The 24,057-nt window shown below is 49.9% G+C and overlaps 1 protein-coding gene across 6 annotated transcripts in view; it reads left to right on the forward strand.

The window, feature by feature from the left end:
• LOC126571361 (uncharacterized) overlaps window positions 1–24,057 on the forward strand; it is a 127,816-nt gene that overhangs the window by 15,597 nt on the left and 88,162 nt on the right. For 5 of the 6 annotated variants that reach the window (XM_050229812.1, XM_050229813.1, XM_050229816.1 and 2 more), the window contains one exon: window positions 961–1,883. The gene's annotated coding sequence lies outside the window, so the exon portion shown is untranslated. The remainder of the gene's footprint in view (window positions 1–960; window positions 1,884–24,057) is intronic. The other variant, XM_050229818.1, reaches the window with a different exon arrangement.

Below are 24,057 nucleotides of genomic sequence, written 5' to 3' on the forward strand. Positions count from 1 at the left end.
TGGGGTGGGGAGGTTGTGGTGGAGGGTGCGTTTTTCTTCGCGAAAGAATGAAACCATTGAGCGCTGTGTGTCTCTCACCCACTCGCCGGGCCGGTTCTCTGATTTCACGAGTAGAAAAGAAATGTTTCGCGTCCCCTTTCACTGCCCTTCTCGTCTTTCTACTAACCCTCCTGCCCTACGCAAAAAAAAAAACTTGCCAGAACTTTGTTGCGCGCGCAAAACAGCCAAAGGAAAACTGCGAACATGGAAAGCCAAACATCCGGCAGAGGGCGGCGAGTGGAGAGATAAAACATTTCAACGCCACTCCAGCCACGAAGAAGTGTCTGTGTACCCGCGCGTGTCGACATTCTTAAGGAGATGCCAATTTGTCAGCATTAAAGTTTGTCCGCCCAAAATGATGCCTGGGCGAGCGAGCAGGCGAGCGACCGACCGAACTCTCGGTGCTCACGGCAGCCACACATAAGCACATTACTTTGGCGCACAACTTTCAACTTCATCATTCGATTGGCACTTCTTCTCCATAAACAACCCCTCCCGCTTTGCACGCACATTCATCCTGTCGATCATCATCCCTGCAATGGGGGCGGCGAGGGTATGTTTTTTCCAGCTGAAAACGCAAGAATCAACAGAGAACGGTGGTACTTCTACGTCAATTCGTTCTTACTGGTACTGAGGTACTAGGCACAACAAACAATAGATCGTGAAGAACAATACTAAATACGCGTGCGTAGTGTGTGCTCTATTGTGCGCGTGAATCGTGATTCTTCCGAAAAACCGTTGTCCGTCGTTGCACTCAGCACGCCGTCCTCTTCGTCTGTACTACCCTGGTTCCGGTTCCGGAGCTAGTGTAGTGCCCCGCTTATACGTCATCGTTCGCTGCTCGCGCTCATCGTAGCGTTGCATTTCGCGAAGCTTTCGTTTCTTTTTTCTCATCTAGATCCTTTCCTTTTTTCTTTACAGCCTCCTGAGGTTAGTACGTGATTCTCGGGCTGATGTGTGACCGGTGAACGACAGGCAATCGAAAGACCGGCATCGTACGCTGTTCTCGATTTGTGAGATGAACGCGAACGGTTGGGCACATTTCCGGGGATATAACCATTTGCTCGCTCCATCCGCGTATCAAGCGATGCGTTCTTTTTCTTCGAGAGGCATTGTGCGTCGTTGACACTGGGTGACGACACGGTTTGGTGGAAGGGCGGCGTGGTGTAGTGCGCGAGTGCATTTCGTGGTGCCTAGTGGGCCGTTGTTCTTTCGTCGAGGCGTCGAATCGAGTGTCAGTTTCCGGTGCGATAGTGAAGGTGCAGGATAGTGCAAAAGCGGAGTGGAAAAAAGGGTTACTAGGAAAAAGGGATCGAAAAGTTGTGAGGCTCAAAGGTGGAGCGCTACCGCGAGTCAATTATTCATTGCCATTCGAGGACGAGTGGTACGGTCCGGGCGCCGCGTAGCGTATCCGTGTTCTAAGTGCGCGAGTGTGAGTGTTTGTGTGTGGAAGTGCGTAAGTTTTTCTGTCGTCACGCACTAGTTGGCGAGTTTTTGGGCAAAAATAGCGGGCAAGCGTACCAAATCGTAGCAAGCTGTGAGAGAGATCCCGAGAAGCGGCGATATCGAGACGCGTCAAGGATACTTTCCGGCTTTCGGGGATTCTATTTGTCGACCCCATTGCAGGTTCGTGTGTGCGTCGTGTGTCTAAGTGTCAGTGTGTTCGTGTGAGTGTATGTGTGCTTCTTTAACCCTTACCGAGGGAGTTGCTGGTGTGGTTGGAGAACATCCTCGTTAAAGTTGGGGATGCTTTATCGATCCAGGTGCCGGAGCTGCCGGCGGGTATCCTGCAACTGACGACCGGTCTGGTGACATCGCATCGTTTGGTGGGCCGCAAAGAAAAGGTAAGCTGGGGTTATCCTTTCAGATAAATAGTTTACCCTGATTGTGGAATTTAAAGCATTTCCGTGGAAGCTCTGGGGATTTTTGACATTTTGAAGTCTCTAGACTCTTGAGTAGAACCTGAGTTGTTGCAGATTCTGGAGCCAGGCATTTACAACATACAACACGGCGAAAAAGATTTCGTGTGGTGATTGTCTTTTGTGGACTCCCGGACCATTCTCCTGATTGTTCGTTTTTGATCCATTCCTCGAAAAAACCACCCTCCGTTCCCTACCATATGCCTCCTGACCCGAAAAGTCCCGGGAAAATACGTTTCCAACATTCGTATTCCAGGTAGCTCACAACATTCCGGTTCCCTTCCCGGGGTACAATTCCTGCTGGACGAGTTCAATAAACCAGGTTTCCCTTTTTTTTTGCTCCCTCCCGAAGCCATCTGACCTGCAGAGCGAAGGCGTGTGCTGTGGGGCGGCACAACTTTACCAAAAATATTTATGACCCGCACCCAATTTCCGATTAGGAAATGACGGGGGGAGACCAGGGGAGAGATCTTGTGCACGGTGCAAAGGGTCCAGGGTCCAACGATCACAGAGCATGTATGCATCGAACGATCGGTCCCCAGTCCTTGACAGCTCACGGGCATAAAACAATTCAGGCCATAAAGAGGAATAATTGAATTATTGATGAGAAATGGCACGTCGTCCACGTCCGAGGAACCGGGTTGGGTTGGTTGTGTGTGGGCCGAGGCCTCTCTGGTCGGGTTCGGGTCAAAATTCTAAACGTGGACGTGGATCAACGTTGGCGCAACCCAACTCCCCCTACCGCCATCATCATCGACATGGTGTGTGTCTGTGTCCGCTGGCGGTGTTCTAGTATGTCGGAATTGGATTGGGCACGTTTTGATTTGGGGCGATTATGGGGCGAAAAATGAAAGGCCTCCTTCCCCCTCCGGAAAGGACCCGTCCGATCGGTATTGCCCTATAACTGGACACTCACATATACGCACGCGCTCGCACGGGTCCGGGATCTCGGATCCGGAGTCCGGACTTGGATGCTTGAAGTTATTAATATTTATGACAACTAGGTGTGGTGTTCCGACTGACGCGGAGCAACCGACTGACCCGGCCGGTTGGCCAACCGACAGCAGATCCACCTGAATCAACTGGAAGCTATTTCGGACAACGACCACCACCAAGCACCGGGAAAATGGGCCCTCGCCCAGTATTATCGAGTACCCCGCTGGCCGTCCGGAGTGCGGGCGATGCTTTGCCGTATTAAATTTGGATGATGGGTTCACTCTCCGGTTCCGGACCGTTGGCTCCGGTCTCGCTGGAAAATTGAGTTAGACCCGTCCGTACGGAGGCCTGGTGAAAGAGTACCGATAAGAAAAGAGAAAGAAGAAAGGTTTTTGTGTCCGGCGGGGGTCCAAAGTGGCCCCAAGTAGTTGCGTGAATTATTCCGTAAGTTGTTTCGTTTGATTGACAGTGGATGATCGGGACAATCTCCACCTTTTTCCCTGATATACACACCCGAGGGACTGCCCCAACGGCCTTTCCAATGTCCGTGTCCTCCTCCCCTTTGCCTTCTCATCATTATGGAAAGGTCGGCCGGCATGATCCTTCCACATGCATGTTTCGCACGAATTGATGCGTTGGAAAGGTATTAATCCATCCTACACCAATGGCCACAGTGCTGGATGATGCGGTCGGTCCTTATCAGATAGGGAGGAAACCCTATTCCTGAAGCCTGAAAGCAATTAAGCAGGAATTGTCAAACTTTGTGCCCACAAATCGTGTCCCCACACGCGGAACTATGTTGTAGGATTGTGCAGAACTCTCGGTTTTGGGGGGAGTATGTAATCCAAACCCCGGGATATTCACCAGATGTCCACGATATATCCTCACTACAAGGGTGTGGCAGAGGTGGCCGTTTGAAAGTTCGCTCCAGGCCAGGTTCGTCTCGACACCTAGTAGGTGGAACTTTTGATTTATTCTGACAGTTACAGCCAGTTTGCTCGGTGCGCCGCTGGAAAGTTCCACATTTGTTTAGTCTCTTCCAGGTTAAACCACCGTTTTTGTGTGTACGGTCTTGTTATGTTGCTGCTGCTGCTGCTGCTGCTAGTGGAACAGTCCAAAACTTCTGTTCCGTTTTTGGCAATAAATTCCACTCCAACAGTGGCAGTGGCAGCATCAGTTACAGGCCAGAGATCTGAAGGAAACGTTCGGGGTAACGATAAAACCTTAAACCAAAACCGAGTTGGTTTGTGTTTGAGTGTTCTTCTCGACCTGGTTTTGCCTCACTGGAAAGAGTGGGGAGACCTCGCCACCACACCGACTACCCCAGTAGAAAACCCTCGCAGAATTCTCTGATGATTCCTTGGAGTCGAGCTCGTCGATTCATCAACAGGCAAACCGCCGTTTTTGACGGTGCTTCAAATGTTCCCCCGAATACATCTCGTTAACCAACGGCTGATGACGAATCAGACGAGGGCGCGTAACATGACATACCCCCCCTCCCACTCCCACTCTGCGCTGCCATCGAGTCCACACCATCAAGAATGAAAGAGACGAGATATTCTGGTCGAGATATAATTTTGTCTGTTGGAATTCGTGATGCGCTCGCGAAACTCGATCGAGCTCTCGCTATCTCTCCCACTGCTGCCCGGTCGGTCTCTTCATTTAGTATTCCATTTTTGGTCGTGCGGAGGAAGCCCAAGGAAGGCGCTCTGTGTGGGTCTTTACTGTCTGGTCTGGTTGTCCCCGTTTTATGGTGACCTCACAGACAGGGGCGCCCCTGGTGTAATGTCTGTGGGTTTTGCTGACTTCAGTCCGGCGCGTCAGTTCCAGGTTCATTTGTAGGGTTTCTTCACCAGTGGGTGTGAAGTGAGAGAGAGAGGTTCGTTCGCGGTTCAATTGATTTGAACTTTCCGGTCCCGCGGACCATCATGTGGAGAAGAAGTGGAGTATCTTTTTCTGTACCCCTGAAGACACCGAGCAAGAAGAAATATGTAGGTTGAGGCGTTCGATCTACTGCAGAAAGAGAAAGAGCAAGAGATGAATGAAAATGGAAATATGCTCCTAGTGTATTTACATCTCTGCGGTCGCATAATCATAACGCTTGGCGTACGATGAATATTGAGTCTTTTGTCACTCAATATTGCAAGTTCTTCATGGAAGTCCGCCAAAAAATTCATGAGCACGAACAAACCGAATGCCTGATGAATGGTGGAGGATGTAGATCTGAGATTGTGTCAACTCTCGGTTCTACATCTTTTGCAAACTGTCACGATAGGCAGCAAGCAGCAGCAATACCTAGTTCCAGTCCGCTCTCTACCACCTCCTCCAGCGTTTATTCAATTCCGTCTTCTTTTTGACCATCCGACGACAATGTCTCGTTTTGGTGACAAATAAACGATGGAATTGTGTGTTGCGCGTTTGTACGGGACCGAAATTCAAAACCGTCCCCGGTGGTACTCCGGGAACCATTCGAAGCATAACTAAGCATAGCTAATGTGTTGCGGGTGTGGAGGGAGAGAACCAACCAACCGAGCGGGCGCGTTAAGCTAAACAAACGCAGTCCGAGCGCACCGCGCACTCGACAAACGCCCGAAAACCGTAAAACGATGACTCATTTTAATGAGAAAAGTTATTATGGCTTCGAGAGCAGCAGCAGCAGCAGCAGCGACGCAACCACTTGATAGTCTTGACTTTTTCGGCTTCTTTCGATTTTTAAACGGTCCAGTGAACGGTCTTTACCGGTTCTAATATGCTCTCCCCTTCGGTTCTTTACGGTTTGTTTCGCTTTTCGGTGCGAGTGGGCGCGCGAACCCCGACGCGCATTACAAGCCCGCCCGCCCGCCCGTCCGGTCCCATGACCCCGCTGGTCCGCTGGTGTTCTGGTCAAACTCGGTAAACGGATACTTACTTGGGGTTTTGGGGGGTTTTAGTTGCTGGTGGCGTTGGTGTTCACAAGATTGTTATCGATCCCGTCGAGAAATGGGTCGCACGATTCGCTCCTCCAGAACTCCTCCTCCTCTCCTTCTCTTCTCAAACTTCAGTATCCTGCCCAATATAAACAAAATGTGCCCGTAAAAGGGCGAGTTTACTCTTTATGCAATGGGAAGGAGGTATTCTTCTGCTGACATACCACCACCCCGGTGAGCAAGATCGTGACTAAAGCGACGGTTCCCGGCTAGTTCGTGGTGATTTGCAAAACTGCTCCCAAACGCGGTTCTTCCCTATATAAAGGGGAAGCGCACAGGCTCTCCTCGTGGTTCGTGGGATGTAGTTTATGATAATGCCTCACGGACGGACCGGACCGGACGGGCGTACTGTTGTGTGCCCCATTGCATTTATGCTCCAATCTTCTGCCGGGACGTTGCTGCTTCTAACAAAAACGTATCACCAAGGCGTGGCGGTGGAAGCGGTGGTCGTTTCCTCTGTCGCGTCGCGCATTCTGGTCACGCCATGCCGATTCCTAGCATCATCCATATCTCTCCTATTGCTGCTGATGATGCGCGTAAAGTGATTCTTCGTGTTTTTGTGTCTCTTGTCCCCGCTGGTTGCTGATCGGTCGTTATCGATTATGGTGCGACCATGGTGCTCGTGCGACCTGTGGAAGAGCGCGCATTTTGTGTCCGGGTTGGTAAAACACGCATCGCGATTTACGATGCAACCAACCTCCCCCTCCATTATGCGCCTCACCGACAAAGACTCGCATGGCGCACGGGAGGCCTCTTGGAAGTGACCGATCGCACGACATAACACGCGGTGTAAGCAAACTTTTGGTGGTTGGGGTCATAAAAAAATTGTGTTCCTATCGAGAAGCATCGAATTCGATGTTCGGATGTCCTCGCTCTGGTAGGCGCGCCATGATGGAGATGTTTCGGGAAATTGAAGGCTGCTGGTCTGATGAGATTGTTCCAGAGAGAGGTAGAGAGAGAGAGAGAGAGAGGAGATTGGTTCCAGCAGCGAGGACACGAAACCAAGCGGAAGACTGATTGCTGACTTCTCGTTAATTTGTTTTTTTCTGCCTTTTTTGTTCGTTGTTTCGATTGTTGTTACTGTGGCCGGCAGCAGCAGCAACAGTGACCTCTTTATTTCTCTCTTTTGCAAAGAAAGCAAAAGAACCAACACGGAACGCACCGCAACGCAATCTTGTCCCGGGAGGTGGTCCCCTACACTCGGGCTGGCACAGCGCTTTTCGCTTGTTTGAACATGATAAAATATTGCACAGATAAGCAGCAGCAGCAGCAGAGCAACTACCGAGCGCTGGGCCGCTGGTTGGAGACCCCCGTCACAAAATACCGCCTTTGTGCACATTGTTGTTGTGCAAGCGTTACCGGATCTCCGGTTTATGTTGTGTTCTCTGCGTTCGAATACACGTTCTTCTCTATGTGCGACAGACCATCCAACCAACAACGGAGACTATCAATAAGCGTATCAATGGCAGAGGGGTGGGGTCGCATGTGGGAGAGAAAAAACGAGGTATTTGCTTCACAAACATTGATGGCGGTGGTGATGCGGGGAGGAGAAGGCATTACCAAGGGCCATCATAATTAGCTGTCGCGACGTGGACATCGATCGGTGGCGGCCACGGCCAAGGCATATGCGCGCTTGGTGTGGCCTATGGCGAAATTGTGTTTGTTCAGCCCCCCCAGTGGAGAGGAGTGGTATCAATCGCATCCAATCTTCAAGCGATTGCTTGCGTAGCGCACAATCAATCGATGGGAAAGATGGGAAAAAACTGTCACACAGCACAAGGGAGAGAAAGACAGATAGTGGTGGTGTGTGATTCATGTCTCTCCTTCCGCGATTGTGCTCCATTTACTTTTGCTAGACTCTAGTGCCCGACTGCTGATAAGGTCTTGTTGTGTCTGAAAAGTCAGAATTCACGTTTGCTCTGTTGAGTTTGAAGAGGATTGTGCACTCGAGAACCGATTAAAAGCGTTTTCTTTAAACGTAAACCTGTTGCCTGATCACTTTATCGAGCCTTTTCTAATCAGGACAGAGCTACCTATTTAAAACACAAAGTTGGTAATTTGACGTCACTTAGGATCAGGTTTGATCTCTGGGCTACGATGTAGACATTTGTGGAAAAAAAGTTAAACAAAAGCGCCAGTTCAACCCAGTGTCCTATGCCGTGTTCGCATGCTGCCTCCAGAACCAACAAACCTTGGCAAGCTGCTGTCAACCGTCTGTTTGTGTTTGCTGTTTCTGCTTTAAGTTTCACCATCTCTGTGCGAACCATATTTGCGGGATGATGAGAAAATTATGGACTCCCTGTAAAACACCATCGTGTGCGGAGGATAGCATGTTAATCTTTTGCTCCTAATCGATTCTGGGATGCACGATCCTCCCCCCGGGGGGGGGCGACGAGACGAGGAAGCTACATTACATTTTCCAGTATGTTACGCAAAACGTTCCACATGGTTAGACGCAGAGGCTGTGAACTGTAAGTGCACAGGGTGTAAGCGTTCCCGAAGCGCTGTTTGCTCTCTCTCTCTCTCGTATCTTCCACAAGACAAGGTTGACAGAGGAAATAAGCTCGAGCCTGCAGAAGGGTTGTTACAGCACCCCGCGGAGTGTAACCGGTTCCGCTGCACGGCTCACCTCGTCACCTCATTTTCATTCGCTCTCCCGGTCGCTACTAGTTAATTAGTAGTTTAGGAAATTGGAAACCGTCTGCAGCAGCACCTCCGTTCACCATCTCCACTGTCGAGCGAGGGAGAGAGAACCCGTTCGCTACTTCATGCGATCAACGCGCGGCTTTCCAGTAGCTAGAGCACGATAGCGCTTCCCCCTCCTCTCCGTTCTGCTGCCATCTGTTCTTCATCATCAAGTTAACTCGCTTGGCGCTGGCTTGTGACGCTGGTGGTGGTTTAAACCACAAGGCTTTCTTCGCCTACCGCCCGCCCTACCTCATGATGAGTGACTTGCGGTGTGGATGGTGTGACTATGGCGACGCCGGCGACGTCGAGGAGGACGCTGTGGCCTCTCTTACGACCTAGTAGCGCCACTGCGCCTAGTCTGGTGCGCTATTACACACGTGTCAGTATTTTTGCACAGAACAGCGGTCGCAACCTTGGCCAACAACGTTGGTCCCTTCTCGAGTAGTCGCGCAAAACCGGACGTCCTCCAGGTCGCACACACGAAGCGAAGGGACACGGTGTATGATGATACGCGATACGGCTAGCTCTAGAGCGCCGCCAGGAGTCTCCTCTTAAATTATCTCAAATTACTCGATGATATCATCGCCATTGCCTTTGCTGGCGCAGTCGTCGTCGTCGTTGTCGTTGTCGTTGTTGTCGTTGCTTGTTGTCTTTGTGCCATCATCGGTGGTGGTGGCCAGGGGGGTCCATGGGGAACAGCAGCTCTGGCACCAGCACCAGCTCTCCGATGCAAATTGGCTAATGTATCACGAAGTCGCTTGGAACACGATGCGGTGCTGCTGCTACGTGACACGTCGTCGCCACTTTATTAGTTCTTAATAATTAGCACGCTCTTTATGAGTGGTTTTCAGTTTTCCTTTTTTCCTTTTTTTATTTTTTTTTACTACTATTTGTTTAGTGTTTTCTTAGCTTTTTTCTTCGTTACTCTCTCTCTGTCTCTCCATCAAGTCCAGAGTGAGGTGCAAATAAGTCAGACCGTCACTTGGGTTCTCAACTTTCGTGTCGTTCTCCCAGAGGTTGCTGCTGCTGCTGCTGCATAGCTCTCGGTGTGTGGTGACGCTCGGTTTAATGTGTCGTTTCGCGGTTACAGCCACTGAATATTTTAATTACGCTCCGTTAGATCGAGCTGTTTAAACACAGAGAGAGAGAGAGAGTGAGAGGATAAAGAGACATCCTTGCACCAGTATAAGCTGCTCTGCATCCCATCCAGCCAGCCAGCCAGCCAGCGCGATCGATGGGCATCGAATGAAGCAGCTCGACGGTAATTGGAAGCTCGGTCTGGCCATCACTTTGCTCCCTCGTTGCTGTTGCTGCTGCTGCTACCGTCGTTAAGCTAAAAGTTAATTATACGATAAAGCAACCGAGCACCACAGAGTCGAGTCGCCCTGGAATACAAGATCTTATCGACGTTGCTCGATATTGCTCGGCCACCCGGTCGTCCTCGGTTCGTCGTCGTCGTCGTCGTGGTGTCCTTCGCGGTGTGTGCTCGCGCTGTATTGATTAATCATTTATTCCCGCGGTTCGCTCCCTTTCCGATGAGCTGGATGAGCTCTCTATAGCGTGTGACGGACACGAACAGCCAGGGGAGGGGTTTGGGACATTATTTTAAATAGACTGGAGCGTCGACATGCTCTTGGTCGGTCGCTGGCTCACGCTGGATTGTGGATGAATTGCTGTCGTGTGGGCCATCGATCGCAGCTGTGTCCTCACACCATATAGGACCACGGTGTGTGAAAATGTCGTCTCCGTGTTGTGACGTTACGTGACAGAAGACCAGAGCAGACTTTCGAGCTCTTGGTATCGTCTATGGCCCTGAAAGGAAAAGAACAAGTCAAAGTGTCCCATACGTGCGCCTGGAGTTGACACGAGAACCAAGTTGGAAAGTTGGTTGCCGACGAAGTTTCTAAAGACGTGCACACCCCTCGCAGGCACACGCTGATGACCGACTTGGTAGACGAGTTGGTGGAGGATTAAGAAATTAGCTAAAGCAGCAGCAGAAGAAGCGGCACGGGCGCGACTGTACGAAGTGATCATTATGCTTTCTCGTTTTAGACACTAATTGAATCAAGCGATTAGACGCGAAAAAAAACCTGGGTTTTTGGGGTCCTTCTTATCCGTTTTTTTTTCACGAGAAGACGGAAGAGAACCCCCTCGAAACTGTCCAATGGATTCTTAATCATTTAGACCCTCCCTGCCGAGGACCACGACCTGGTGGCGGAACGGTCGATTTATCCTTTTACGTTCCCCTTAATCCCCATTAGCTAGTCACGGTTTTGAAGGGACAGCGGATGATGGTGGATGGATTCTATCGGTTAAGGGACCCGGAAAAAAAGATCGTTTCGCCGTGAATTTCGGGGATTTCCTTTTTTTCTCTTTCTCCCATTTGACATTTCGGGGGGGGGGGGGGGGGGGGGGGGGGCTTGAAGTCAGGGGATCCTTGGCGACAGGATTTTCCTTGTCTGTTCCTCCTCCCCTGAGCAACGAGCCGAGCGCCCGTCAGTATTGTTTTTATCTCGGACGGCCGAGGATTGAAATTAAATATACAAAATCAATATTATGATGTGCCACGGGTGGGTGCGTCCGGTCCCTTCCTTAAGCGTGCCATATCCTCCTCCACTTTCTCCTTCTCCTCTCATGATGATGCTGCTGCTGCTGCTGCTGACTTTGTTATTTTGACTTTGCAGGCGCGTGCTTTGCGCGAAGCAAATGAAATCGGCCAGCGATGGAGGGTCACCTAAGGGGTCAGTAGGGTGGAAGGGGGGGGGGGGGGAAGAATTTAATTAAAGTCTCTCGACGCTCTCGGCGACTCATCTCGCAATTCCTGGTGCGGCGTGCCGGGTCCACTTGCTGCCAGCAGCAGTCGTTGCTTTTGTTGCTGCCTCCACGGATTGTTTTCGGAGGAAATCGAATGTCGCGTGCTTTCAAACCAGTGACTGGTCTGCGCGATGACCCCCCCCAGGGCAAGAGCCACTAGGCCGAGTCAAAAAGGCCACGGAGATGGAAATTATGAGGAAAATATTCGAATGTTTCGTGTTCGCCTTTTGTGTACCACGTTGGCATTTCCATCCGGTTTGCCGTGCCTGTCTGCCTTGTGCGCCACCGCTGGAGTGTTATTTTTGGATGAATTTCCTTCCTTCGTGTGGCTGCTGATCGCGGTTTGGAAGGGTGGGGGCGAAATGCTGGCGAGGAGAAGGTGTCCTGGAGTGGCGGTGATGACGATGATGAATCGTGTATTGCCCGCGGGAGTCTTAAAAGGAAGTACGCCCACGGGGGGCGACGGTGAGGCAGTCAGTCCGACCCTTAAAACAGCTGGAAAAGCTGCAAAGACAACGCGCGCGCTGCTGCTGCTGCTGCTGCTCCAGGTTGCGCCTCCCCCCACCCGAAGGTGATGATTTATGGTTCTCGCATTCGGTTTCTTTCTCTCTCTCCCTTTCTGGCTCTCTATCTCTCTCGACGATTGTTGCATCCGTTTCGTCTAGAAGCACGTGTCCAGCCAGCACCACCGGTCGACCGGGGGTCCGGCACGACACGGAGGCCGCTTGGCGTGTGCTGACTGATCGCCTTCGGTCGCCGAACGTCTCATCCTTCATCATCGCTTCTTTTTATTGCTCCAAAAAGGCGTCCCAGAAGTGCGAGAGAGAGAGAGAGAGGGAAGCGAAATAATCATTTTTAGTAAAGGCATTACACTTCTGCCTTGACCAACTTTCATTAGAATCCGCGGGCCCCCGACCCCGGAAACCGGGAAAAATCATTTGAAATGGATGGAGGTGGCCCACTGGACGAGGAATCGACTTTTTCTGTCGCTTCCTTCCCACCGAGAGGAGGGTGGTGGTGTGTACCGTGCAGTGAGTAATGGACACCGTTTTTCACACCTTTGGCCATCGACACGCAAGACAGAAAAAGAGAGAGAGAGAGAGAGAGAGAGAGAGAGAGAGAGAGAGAGAGAGAGAGAGAGAGAGAGAGAGAGAGCGAGAGAGCGAGAGAGCGAGAGTGGTGGCCGGACCGGAGTAACGGATTCATTTGAATAAACAAAAAAAAAACGGGCTGGCTCTGGCTGACCACCACCCCGCTGGGGATTGTGTCGATGACGGAGAGAGCCTCCCCGAAATGGTGCCTCGTTCTCGAACAACCAAGAGAGGCCCCGGGGGGGCATTAATATTGTTCCAACATTTCTCCCATACACAGATGGTTAATGGTGGTAGTTATTGCAAAAAAAAACCGAAAACAGCGTGCCCGGAAAATGGTGGCTGAGAAGTCATGGTGTGGCGTGGAAAGTGGCACTAAAAGTTAGCGAGCGTGACCTTGGGATAAGGATCTCTCAGTGTCGCGCCAACGTGCGTGCGTGCGACGCCCTTTATTGAAGATTATAACTGATGCCTTGGAGTGGGGTGCACCGAAGCGGGTTATAACCGATAACGATCGCTCGCTCGCGTTGATGTGGAAATGGCCAACGAATGACACGAGGAGTGAGCGAAATGCGCGACCGAATATGGCTTTCACGATGATGATGATAATCATCATCGCGCCGAGCACTCCTCAAAGTGAAGGCATCGAATATGCTTTTGAAGTTCGAAATTGAAGCACATCTGAGGTACACTCTGCTTTCGAATCCGGACTTTTCCGATGAAAAATGATCTCTCGCTTCAGCCCCTGGTGATAGCAGGACGATGACGACGACTATAAACGTCATCATGGCAGCAAACGAATGCCCTTTTCTGGCTGCGATGCATTCGTACGACTGCAATTGGCATTTCTTCTTCCAACGGACGATGCAAAGATGCAATCCCGGATAGGATGACGACGATGCGCGCGCCAGGAATTGTCATCTACCAGGATCAAGCGAGAGAGTTCGCGTGTGTCTCTGACGTTTGATATATGAACTGCTGAATGGCAATACTGTGCCTGGTGTGTGCCTGGTGTGTGACAGGGTGACAAACGGTCCGTTAGCATAGCCCTCTGGTCGTCGTTCGCCTGGTGGCGGCCTCGGTGGCGGTGATCGACGATGAAAGGGCAAGATGATGCGTGTGCCCTTAGATGGTCTTTTACAGTTCAGCTCCAAACGACAGTAGATAGTCCTCTGAGGCCAGTTCATGCAACCAGAGAACGTCTTCTGCACATCGTCGTCGTCGTCGTCGTCGTGGTCGTGATCGTTGTCGTGAGCCACACTAATTATCGCCTTGCGTTTGCGACCCCGAGAACTGTTTCTATTTTAAGAGTGTCTGTTCTCCGTCACCACACGCGGCGGGGAGTTGTGGGGCAATTATGCTGCTGCTGCTATGCTCCCTTAACAACTGGTTGCTACTGGTGTGCGCTTATCATGCACCGGTGCGACCGATGCTATGCTCCTATGCTGCTGCGTACGCCACTCCCGGGTTCATAAACCGCATTCCACCATGAGAAGACCACTTATAGGGGTTCACTCACTGCTCGATAGGCGTCTTTAAAGACATCGGAGAGCCTAGAGATAAGATATACGACGGGGGGATCTTCGTGCTACTACTACTACGCGCGTACATTACTGTTCCCCTCCCCACGATACCGTCCATTAGAGTCGCCATAAGCAGCGTTTGCAAACGTCCAGACATGATGTCAACTTGTCTGCTGTCCCGGTACTGCGGGCGGGGACTTTTGGTCACGTGAAACCAGGAAATGACGATGGGAGCGAAAGAAGAGAAATCCCTTCTTTGTGTGCCAAGTGCAGGGCAGGACAGGGCGATGGAATCGATAGACATTCCACTGGGTCGTACACACTCGCGTGCCACCCCTCCCCGGAACAGCGGCACCAAAATTGAATCCAACATCACCGAATTCCACGGAGAAGCGGAGGTCCCGGCGCATAGCAAACGATGCTGCTGCTGCAACGAACAGCAACGTGCGATGCACTTCTCTCGGTGTACAAGACAAGCGCGCGTTGCAGAAGAAGAAGAGCACGCTCGTCGTTGCCAGCAGCATCGCTCGGGCACGATTCCATAAATTTCTCTCTCCCACCACCAACCGCCGCACACAGACAAACGCATGCCGAGGGCAACGCTACGCGCGGTGCTGCGGCATTCTCAACTCTTGATGCATTCCGTCGCCGTGGCCTTCGAGGGAGGGGACGCGCGGTCCATAAAAACCCAACATAAGTCACCGATAGCAGCATAGTGACGCTCGCCTCTCGCGCCGATTCTCTCCATTTATGGTCTTCAAGAACGCGCGTTACGCGTGCTCGTGGTGGTGTCTCCCTCCGATAGCGCCAAATAGCGAGCCGAGCGGCGCATGTTCTCCATGACCTTTGGCTTCGGTGCAATCTTCTTGTCCATCGCCCACAATGGCGAGAAGGGTGGGGCAAAATTCTTGTTTAACGTGTGCGCTGCTGCACCCGAAGGAGAAGAACGATCGTTGTTGCGGTCGTCATCTCGGGGATTTTAAAACCGATTTTATGCTGCGCGCTTTGCTGTTTTAGAGGCCACTTGACGATGGGCTGCTGTTCCCTCAATGTATAACAATCGAAAAATGTAAATTTCTCATCACAAATCCCCCGCCATTTTATGTTGCGGCGGTTCTGTTCCGCCTCTGGTTACAATGATGTGTTTTCGACGTCGTTCGACGGTGATGCGCCTCGGCAGTTCATTATATCTCAAGGAGGAAGATGCTAGATGGAAACAAAGCATGGGAAACATCGACCAAAAAAAAAAAACCTTATGAACCGGATCCGTGGAGTGGGCCTTCCAGAGTGCATTGCTTCTAGGAGAGAGTATATGGGTCTTGTGCGCGCAATGCACTCCGTCTCGTCGTTGTCGTCGAGTGCCGCGAGTCATAAACGAAGAATTGTTGGTCCACCGGTGTTTGTGTGCCCGGCGGTGGCTTAGGATTATGATTTATCCCCGGGACTGGCTGCGCTCCTCGACTGCTCTTGACGCGTTTTTCGTTTTGGTTGAAAAACATTTCCCCTTGAAATGTGTTTCTGGCATCCGGTTCCAGGTTCTACGGTTCTCCTTGGTGGATCCTTGCACCCGTAGAGCCCGCGAGGCGTGTTGAATTGGAACAAGTGGTGTATGCACTTGACTTCCTTCTCTCTCTCTATGTGTGTTTGGTGCACGCGGAACATGTCGATTCTCACCCAGGGCCTGCCGGTCGTCTGGTGACAATGTTCGTTTCCGGAAGATGCAACAAAATATCTCAGCTTTCTACTGTCACATTGTGTGCTCTGTGGTTTAGAAAGGGGAACGGAAAGGGTGATAAGAGGTGGATACGCCTGGTTGGATGTGCGAGGCAGTGTTTTGTCTTTGATCTGAGATATGATACTGTTGTTGTATGAACACAAAGCAATCTTAAGTAGATGGCACAAACAATGAAGCCATCTGCAGATGTTGCACCAATTACTTAGAACAAGTTACTCAGTTATTCCGGAGATTCGGTGTCAATGATGACTTGACTTGGGTATCCGGTTTGTTTTCCGGTTCTAAGCATCTGATTCAGATTGAAAAACGATCCTGTTCTTAGTCACTAGTAGTGATTTTGTGAGCAAATTCCTCGTCGGCAGTGCCTTCGATGATCCAACAAAGTAATCCAATGTTCATCTTCCTGGATTATCCTGGATGATTTCAACCGCTTGTGGGCTTGTTGGTTGATCAATTCCTTTTAGGAGAAATTTGTTCATCCATTCTGATCCAAATTTCTTGTTTCTTTACTGAGAATAACTACGTTATAAGCTCTTCAACATTCTAATCCTTGAAGCTTGGTGCATTGGAACTCAAAAACAGAAGTTTCAACACAGTTGAATCAAGTATTCATACCTTCGTGTAGTGGAATGTGCACTTCAGATGCACCTGATAGTACTCACAAAAATTTGATATTTTTTATCTACCATTCGTAAATGGAATACGCAAAGTTCACATGCTTGAGTGATGCATCTCGAATGTCGATTGAAATGATCCAGCAATCAATCTAACTGGAACGATCTCTGTGAATCCATCACACCATCCAGCTTGCTGCTTGCTTTTACATTATCCTAGAACCAACTTGTTCAACTGCATCGCGCGTAGCAGCAGTAGGGTTTGAAGGCACCAGCTGCCAACAGAAATTCAAACACGAACCATCGTCGGATGAGAGAGCATATTCCCTCGGGCAAGCTGCACTGCACGGCATCCGCCCACCGGGGGGAACCCACGCTTATCGATTGCCTGCTCGCCCGTAATGGCAAGTTATCGGTTGTTGGAATGGCTTTCCAAGTACGACATTAAGTGCAACAAATGGAGGTTCGCCCTTTTCGGACCGAAACCATCTTTTGATCTTATCGGAACGACGCAGTGCGATGCAGTTCTTCTCGTAAACGACAAACGATACGGAGCGGTGCGGTGCGGTGCGAGGACGATTTGAATCGATCGTTAGATTCGTTCGCATGCTGCTGTGTAGCAAGCCCAGCGCTACATCATAAGTGTGATTTATGTGAAACCGATACACTGGCACGTGTTGCGAACATATCGGTCCCTTTGGATCGATCGCTCTTTTACGGACTGGAAGAGGGAGTCCCAAGACCACACCGCACCGATAACACGAGACACGGTGGAACGGTTCAATAAACTTTACCCCCGCGACGCGATTCCCGATCCACCTCTAATACCGTTGCATCCTTCTCATCGTTCTCCTTCTTGTCGCCAGCATAATGATGATGTTACGATGACTGGCAAAGGTGCAGAGACGTCGCTTAGTAGTCTGCGGTTGGGAGCGGGTTGTTGTTGCCGCTGCCGTTTCCGATAAAGTGCGAGATCGAGTTGCTAAGTGTTGGTGGCAGCAGCAGCAGCCGGAGCAGTTCCCGCTAATACCGTGTTCGTTCGACTTGGTTAAGGTACTGGCTTTAGCATCAGAAGTAGAAGTTGGTCGTCGCGATGTGGTTTCCATGTGGCTCCTAGGCCCCCCCGAGGGAGTACGCACTCGCCACCGATAAGAACTCCGTCCCCGGGAACGCACACAAACAGCGATACGTTTGAAAGGTTCTGGATTATGATAGCAAATGAGACGTCGACCGGTGACGATGAAGGCGACGGGCGCTGGTGGAATGTTGCTTCGTAAAGTCAATCAGCAGGCCGTGACTTGTAGACGTTTGGCGATGATGACGACGACGACGATGACGATGTGGAGGGACGTGTGGTGTGTGTCTTGTGTCTGGAAGTTGAACCTTTGGATTCCGATAGGTAAACACAAGCGCGCCTTCCACACCCGCGACGCGTTGATAAGGGAGGAAGAAGGGAGGTCATCCACTTTGTCGTCGCCGTTGTCGCCATCGACTCCATTTACGCCTCGAGGCAAAGTAATCCATTTCTATCTAAAGCTCTCGTGCACAGTGAAGTGGCACAGTGCTGCTGTGCTGGAACATCAAACGCCCGGGAACGGGATTAAACATATTCGAGTGACTTGAGCAGTCACTGGAGCGACTGTTGTCGGACATCGGCGAATTTGTGGTGACCATAGCGCTTGGTTTTGGTTTTCTTCAAAGGACTTGGCTGAAAGCAATTGTTTGAAATTCGATTATTGTCCTTGTAGCTGCTCCTTCTTTGATATGTCTTCGTTTTCGTTTATTGTACGAGAGAGATTATCTGCTTGACCACCGCGGATTCACCTAAAAAAAAAAAAATGCTACAATCACCGGACTCCATTAGAAGGAGCGCTTTGTTTGCTTTTATTTATCATTTAATTTTTGTTCGTTTTTCATCTAAGTGATATGATGGCATGATGATACTTTCTTGTCCCAGTTATCGTGTTCTTTTTGCTTTTCGTCGTCGTATCGACGATATCAGCGATTGTTTCTTGAAGATTGCTTTCTTCTTCTACACCGCGGCCACCGAGAGTGTGTTCGAAAGCCACAAGAGTGGAATGAGTTTTTGTGGAAAATCATTTTTCCTTTTTCCTTTTCACTTCCGAGAGAGCGAGTACACCTCAAGAGAAGTTGAGATGACGCGGATACACCTCAAGTCGGGCCCGGCTGGCTGGTGGCGACGGAGCTTTGGAAGAAAAATCGTTTAACACAAAAGCCGGCTCGCAAGGCAGATGAAGTAGGTGGTGGTGGTGGTGGTGCTTGGGATGCCCAAAAGGATGATGATTGGTTTTCCTTTCAAAAAGAGAAAAGTGCGCGTGGTACCGGCCGGAAATGGAAGACGATGCGGTCGAACTCGTTCTTCACTTCGTTTCATCTCGGCTCCATTTCAGGCAGCAGCTCGAACTACTCGAGCTGCTGCTGCTGCTGCTGCCATCGAAGCATATTATCCCGTTTTGCTCGGTTTAATGATTTTTCCTCAATTTTCCAACAAATCTGCCACAGAAAGTGGCGAGGAAGGCGAAGGGGCATGTCTTGGCAATGATTCGCGTACCTCCGGGACCGGTGGTACGGTTTCTCCTTTTCTCTGTACTCTCGTACATTGTTTCTTGTGATCGCATAACGGAGCAGCACAGCAGAATGCAGATAACAGATATGAATAGGTAACATCGTAACCACCATCGTCCTGGTGCGCGGCGGGCGCTTTGTTGTGTAGCAACGGAGACTCATTGACAGTTATCGATTGGAAAACTGGAGAAGCTGTTGTTGCGCAACACACGGAGATTCGGTTATGCCGGATCGTGGTGGTGCACACCTTTATCCAGTTCGTTTACGCCAAAGCTTTTCCGCCTCGATTTTGTCGAATTTTTTCGCCGGAACTCGAACGAGTATCGAATGATCAAACGAATTCGATGATGGATCAAACAGCAGCAGCAGCAGCAGCACGGGCGGGTCCCGTTGCTTCGAGGGAATTGAGCTCCGGTGAGCAGCGAGCGAGCACACATAACGATAATCGATCACATCTTCGTAACCGGAAAACATGCGCGGCAATCATTTCTTCCTGAGGGAGAGAGAGAGCCAGAGAGAAGTGGTGTGCAGGGAGGGGAACTGTGGAATGCAACACCACCGCAGCCATCGATAGGATAATGGTATATTTTTCTTCCCTTTTTCCTGTCGAGAAGATAACATTTCCGAACACATTTTTATGGGAAAGCGATCGTATCGGGTGGCTCCATCATGCTTAGATGGTAAGAGAGAGAGAGGAAAGGAGCAGCAGGGAGCTGAACTTTTATCAATTTTGATTCGAAATTTGAGACGGTACCGTGAAGAGTGTTTGGCGCACGTCTGCCACGGAATGAGTTTGATTCCCATTCACGAAATTCACTCCATCATCATCCATGGATGGACTCTGGGCTCATCCCCCTGTGCGCTGATTGATGAAGTTGTGCGAAAATTCGGGATCCAAAAATAAAAAGGACTTCCAATCCGAAGTGATGTGCATGATTGTTAAATGGTGGTCATCGGCGATAATTTATCAAATCCGGGGATCAGAATGGAAAGACGAACATACACAGATTGATAGGACCCGTGGTCCGGACAGATCTGACTGAATTGTGTTCGCAACATTGGTCTGCTGTTGGTTTGGTGGGTGCCACAGTTGTTGCCAGTATCGTCATTATCATCATCATTCATCATTATTTGCATTCTCAGCGTCCGGTGGTGGTAGTGGCCACAACAATTTAACCACCAATTAAGCTAACCAAATATTTGCCTTGACAGCAGCAGCAGCAAGTGTCGAGTGTATGCGTGCCTGTCCACTAGTGGTGCCTGTTCCGTGTCCATGTAAACATTAACGGCGCTATGATTTTGTCTCTCGATGATGAGTAAAAAGAATTGGAAAAAAGTACTCCTCAGGAGCACAGATTGGTGATACATTGTTGTGGCAAGGATTCGATTCCAGAGGTCACTGTGTAAGTGGAAGTGGAGGCTATCAATAATGCAATTCCGTAATTATTTTTATCCGGATTAAAGGGCCATCCCTATCCCTGGTGCTCTCCCTGCGGTACTACACAGAGTGTGAGTGCCATGTAAAACATATGCTGCCTGTGGCGGCAGCATAGCAGCGTGTGGCGTAATCTGCGAGCTGGAACATTGAAAAAAATAATGTTTTTTTTTCACCCCTCACGTACGCACCATCGTATCATGTGTCGTCCGATGTGTTACCGCGCTGGTGCTGCGGCAGAAATAATTTATCTCGATTGAAAACGAGACCCGATGGTGGTTTGCTTTATTAACGTAAAATGGTTGTTTGTTTGGCGTTCGGCATGTCGCGCAGTTGTCTCTGTCGTGTGCGATTTAAAACAAATTAATGCCTCATAATTGCTTCTGTGATAATAAGAGAAAAGAGCAGGACAGGAGAGTCGATGCCCTTCAATCTGTGATCGCGTGTTTATCGCGTTCGCAAATCGCTTTCCAATCTCACTCGCAAGCCCTTGATGATGGCGACGATGAGATATTCAGCGTGTCCTGTTAGTGTTCGTGGACACATTTTACACAAACACCCGTCGGATAAGTGTTTGCAGTTTTGTTTTTGACTTTCCAATGGGCTTAAATTAAATGATTTAACTGCTTGCCTCTCCTCTCTACGTTCCAACTCCCTTTAAAACCATTTCAGTTAAGCCGTTTTTGGTCCGCGCTCAATAAATGAATTGAAATAAAGTGTTGATGGCCGAGCGCTTGGTTGAGCGATGGATGATGAATCGTTTGGCAGGCAGCGGAAGGCACACGGCAGCAGCGCCTGTCCACCGAAGAGAGATGCAATGAATTTCCATTAATGTCCGCGCGTATTCAAATGTCTGCAGCTCCCTTCCTCATCCACCATTGAATGATGCACTCCTTCCCAAGCTGGATTTGCAGTTTGATTGAAATGACATTGAAAAAGCGACCGTCGAGAGTGACGGGGCCAGTAAGCGGACAGCGGACTGTGCGCGGACTGTTTGCCTCAGTGAATCCGATATTTATTATGTTTACTCCATGGTACTCCACGCGTGGAGGCTTTTTCTTTTCGAAATACGATTTTACCAACACAAAAGCGTAACCGTGTGGTTCACGTTGAATGGAGTCCAGGTTCAGATGATGGACTTTCCAGGTCAGACTGGGAATGATGAACATGTGGGTGATTGGCGTAAATTATGAGTTTGTTGATTTAACGAGGGTTTGCTGCCATTTCTGATTCCTCCAGAAGTGATGCTGTTTGAGTTAACGTAGTGGTTGACAGTAGATAATGCTGCAGAAGCACATTTAATCGGGGAACATTCAGCTTTGAAATTTTAATTGTTTTTGTCCAATTTTGCAACATTTTTTTTATCGCTCTGTCTCTGTAAAAAAATTGGCATATTTTCATCCCTGTTTTTGTCTGTCCAGGTCGCTCTTAGTTTTCCAAACCAAAAATAGAACTAGCAATGACAGTAGCTATGAAATGCATTTTTTTAATTGACAGTTCTAATGCATAAAAGGATATCTAGACTTAAAAGGCTCACTAGAATCGAAAATTCTATTTAAAAAAAAATGCTGGTATTGGCATTCCAATGTTTGTTGTCAGTCAACCATATTCATAGATTCACTCTGTTACCAATTTGCGCCGCATATCGTGTATTTCATCAAAAAATCGCAGTATTCAAATCAAATACCGGGCTGTCAGACTGGCAATGGAGAAGCGATTGATGCTGTTTTACCATCAGCAGCAGCAACAGCAACAGTAGCGCCACCAGATGAAACGCCCAAAGCCAGCAGCAGCCTGAGCTCAGCATATTTTCTTGACATGCCCCGAAATGATTTACCTTTGGCGCAATACCCTATGGCCATTCCCGCTGTGCCTGTGTACTCGCTGGCCGCGCTTCCTCAACCGGAATGGCAGCTGTGTTATCTATAGATTTGCAATTGAGGCGCGCAAAAAACCACCTCCACCCGGTCCGGCCCTGCTGGTCCCTCACCAACAATCGGTATATTCCTCTGAGGCCCATTTCGCCTGATTCGCTTTCGCTTCTCCCGCCCGTCTCCCAGCGGGAGGAGCCGCTGGAATTTAGTAAATGCTCCAGCAAATATTTACTCAGTTACACAATATTTCGCGCAGCATTTCGCGGCCGACGGTTTCCGACGTTGGCTGGCTGGCTGGCTGGTGGTCTATGGCCGCGCAAAAATGAACTTCTCGTGAAAAGCAGAGCAGCCGGCTTGCTGTGTGGTCCCGGAGCGCGGCCTAAAAACAACAAATCCCTTTTCAAATCCCCTCGAGCTCTGCCCCGTTCCGTGCGTGGCCGAGTATCGCACCGAGTTCAAAAGGGGGAGGAGGGAAAGCGCAGGAGGAGGCGTAGTATCAATTCTCGCTCACTCGTTCGCTTGCTAGCTGCTGCTGCTGCTGCTGCTGATATGCTTTTGTTTTCGCATTTTTTTCGCCAACCCCTCTCACCTCACCACAGTATTCACCCTTTTCGAGAGATTTGCGTTTTCGTTGGCCCCACCGTAGTGGTGTGGTGTCGGTACCAGTAGCAGAAGCACTGCGACATGCTTATGCCGGTTGTGTGTTATGCTGCCAGGATCAGTAGCAAACAGTAGTAGCAGCAGCAACTGTGCCGGTTAGCAGAAATCCATTCGATTGGAAAGAGCGGATGAAGGTGAATGGAAAATTGGGCACGGGGAATTGGAATATCTGGGAAAACGAATCGCGGAAACGGGGTAAAATTGTGGAAGCCACGGGAGAGGGACAGGAAAGGTACATAAAAAACAACCGGAAAAAAATCCCAAAAATGTCTGCCTACGGTGGTAGTAGTGGTGGTGGTGCACCGTTAACAATCCTTCGCTACTCGGCCGTGCACGATGACGCAACTAGAGGGGATGATAGGAAGGGGTGCTGGCAGGAATCGCGATTGTGACCTGCCCCGCCAAACGTCGACGGGCTGGTCTCACGGGTCCTTACAGTCCATTGGGCGGTCCCGGATGGTTTGCTTGGTTTGGTCGGTGTGTTAGTGTACGTTTTCAATTAGTGACGGCAAATATTGGGCAAATTATCGACCAAAAAGATAGATCAAACCACCACCACCACGGGGCGGCGGGGTAGGGGATGCCACCGGGCAGGCGACCCCTTTGGCCTTTTATGCTATTATCGTCGAGCCCGCCGTGGTCCGTGGTAGGAAAAGGAAAAAAATAAATAAATAAAACGACCCCCCGCCGAACGATGGTGGATTTGTTTACCTTCGCTAACCGGAAGGCGAAAGTAAAATATGGAAGACAGATGACAGGTAAACAATTGATTTCTCCAACGAAGATCAACGATCCCGAGCGAGGCGCGCATGGTAATGGCGCCGTGTGCCACTGTTGTTCCTGGTGGGTTCTCGGGTTTACCGGTTTTTTGGACGTTCCATGCCACGGTGGAAAAGTGGAGCGCGAGTTTTGCAGTTTTAGCATAGAAAATAGACGTGGAAAGTGAGAGAGAGAGAGACAGAAAAAATAGAGGGCAATCGAGTTTGTGTTGAGAGACGAGACGGGTTGGTTTCGTAGGCGGTTCCGCACCGTTGGATGGATTGTGCTTCCCGGTGCCGGTATCGTTCGATGGGCAAAGGCGTAGGCTAAATGTGCGGTCTTTTGTGGGTTTGTGGCAACCACGAGAGACGGTAGGCGATATGAGTTTTACGAGAATCGCGCAGTATTCAAATATCTG

The sequence above is a fragment of the Anopheles aquasalis genome, chromosome 2 (assembly GCF_943734665.1).
Source record: "Anopheles aquasalis chromosome 2, idAnoAquaMG_Q_19, whole genome shotgun sequence".
Classification (NCBI taxonomy): Eukaryota; Metazoa; Arthropoda; class Insecta; order Diptera; family Culicidae; genus Anopheles; species Anopheles aquasalis.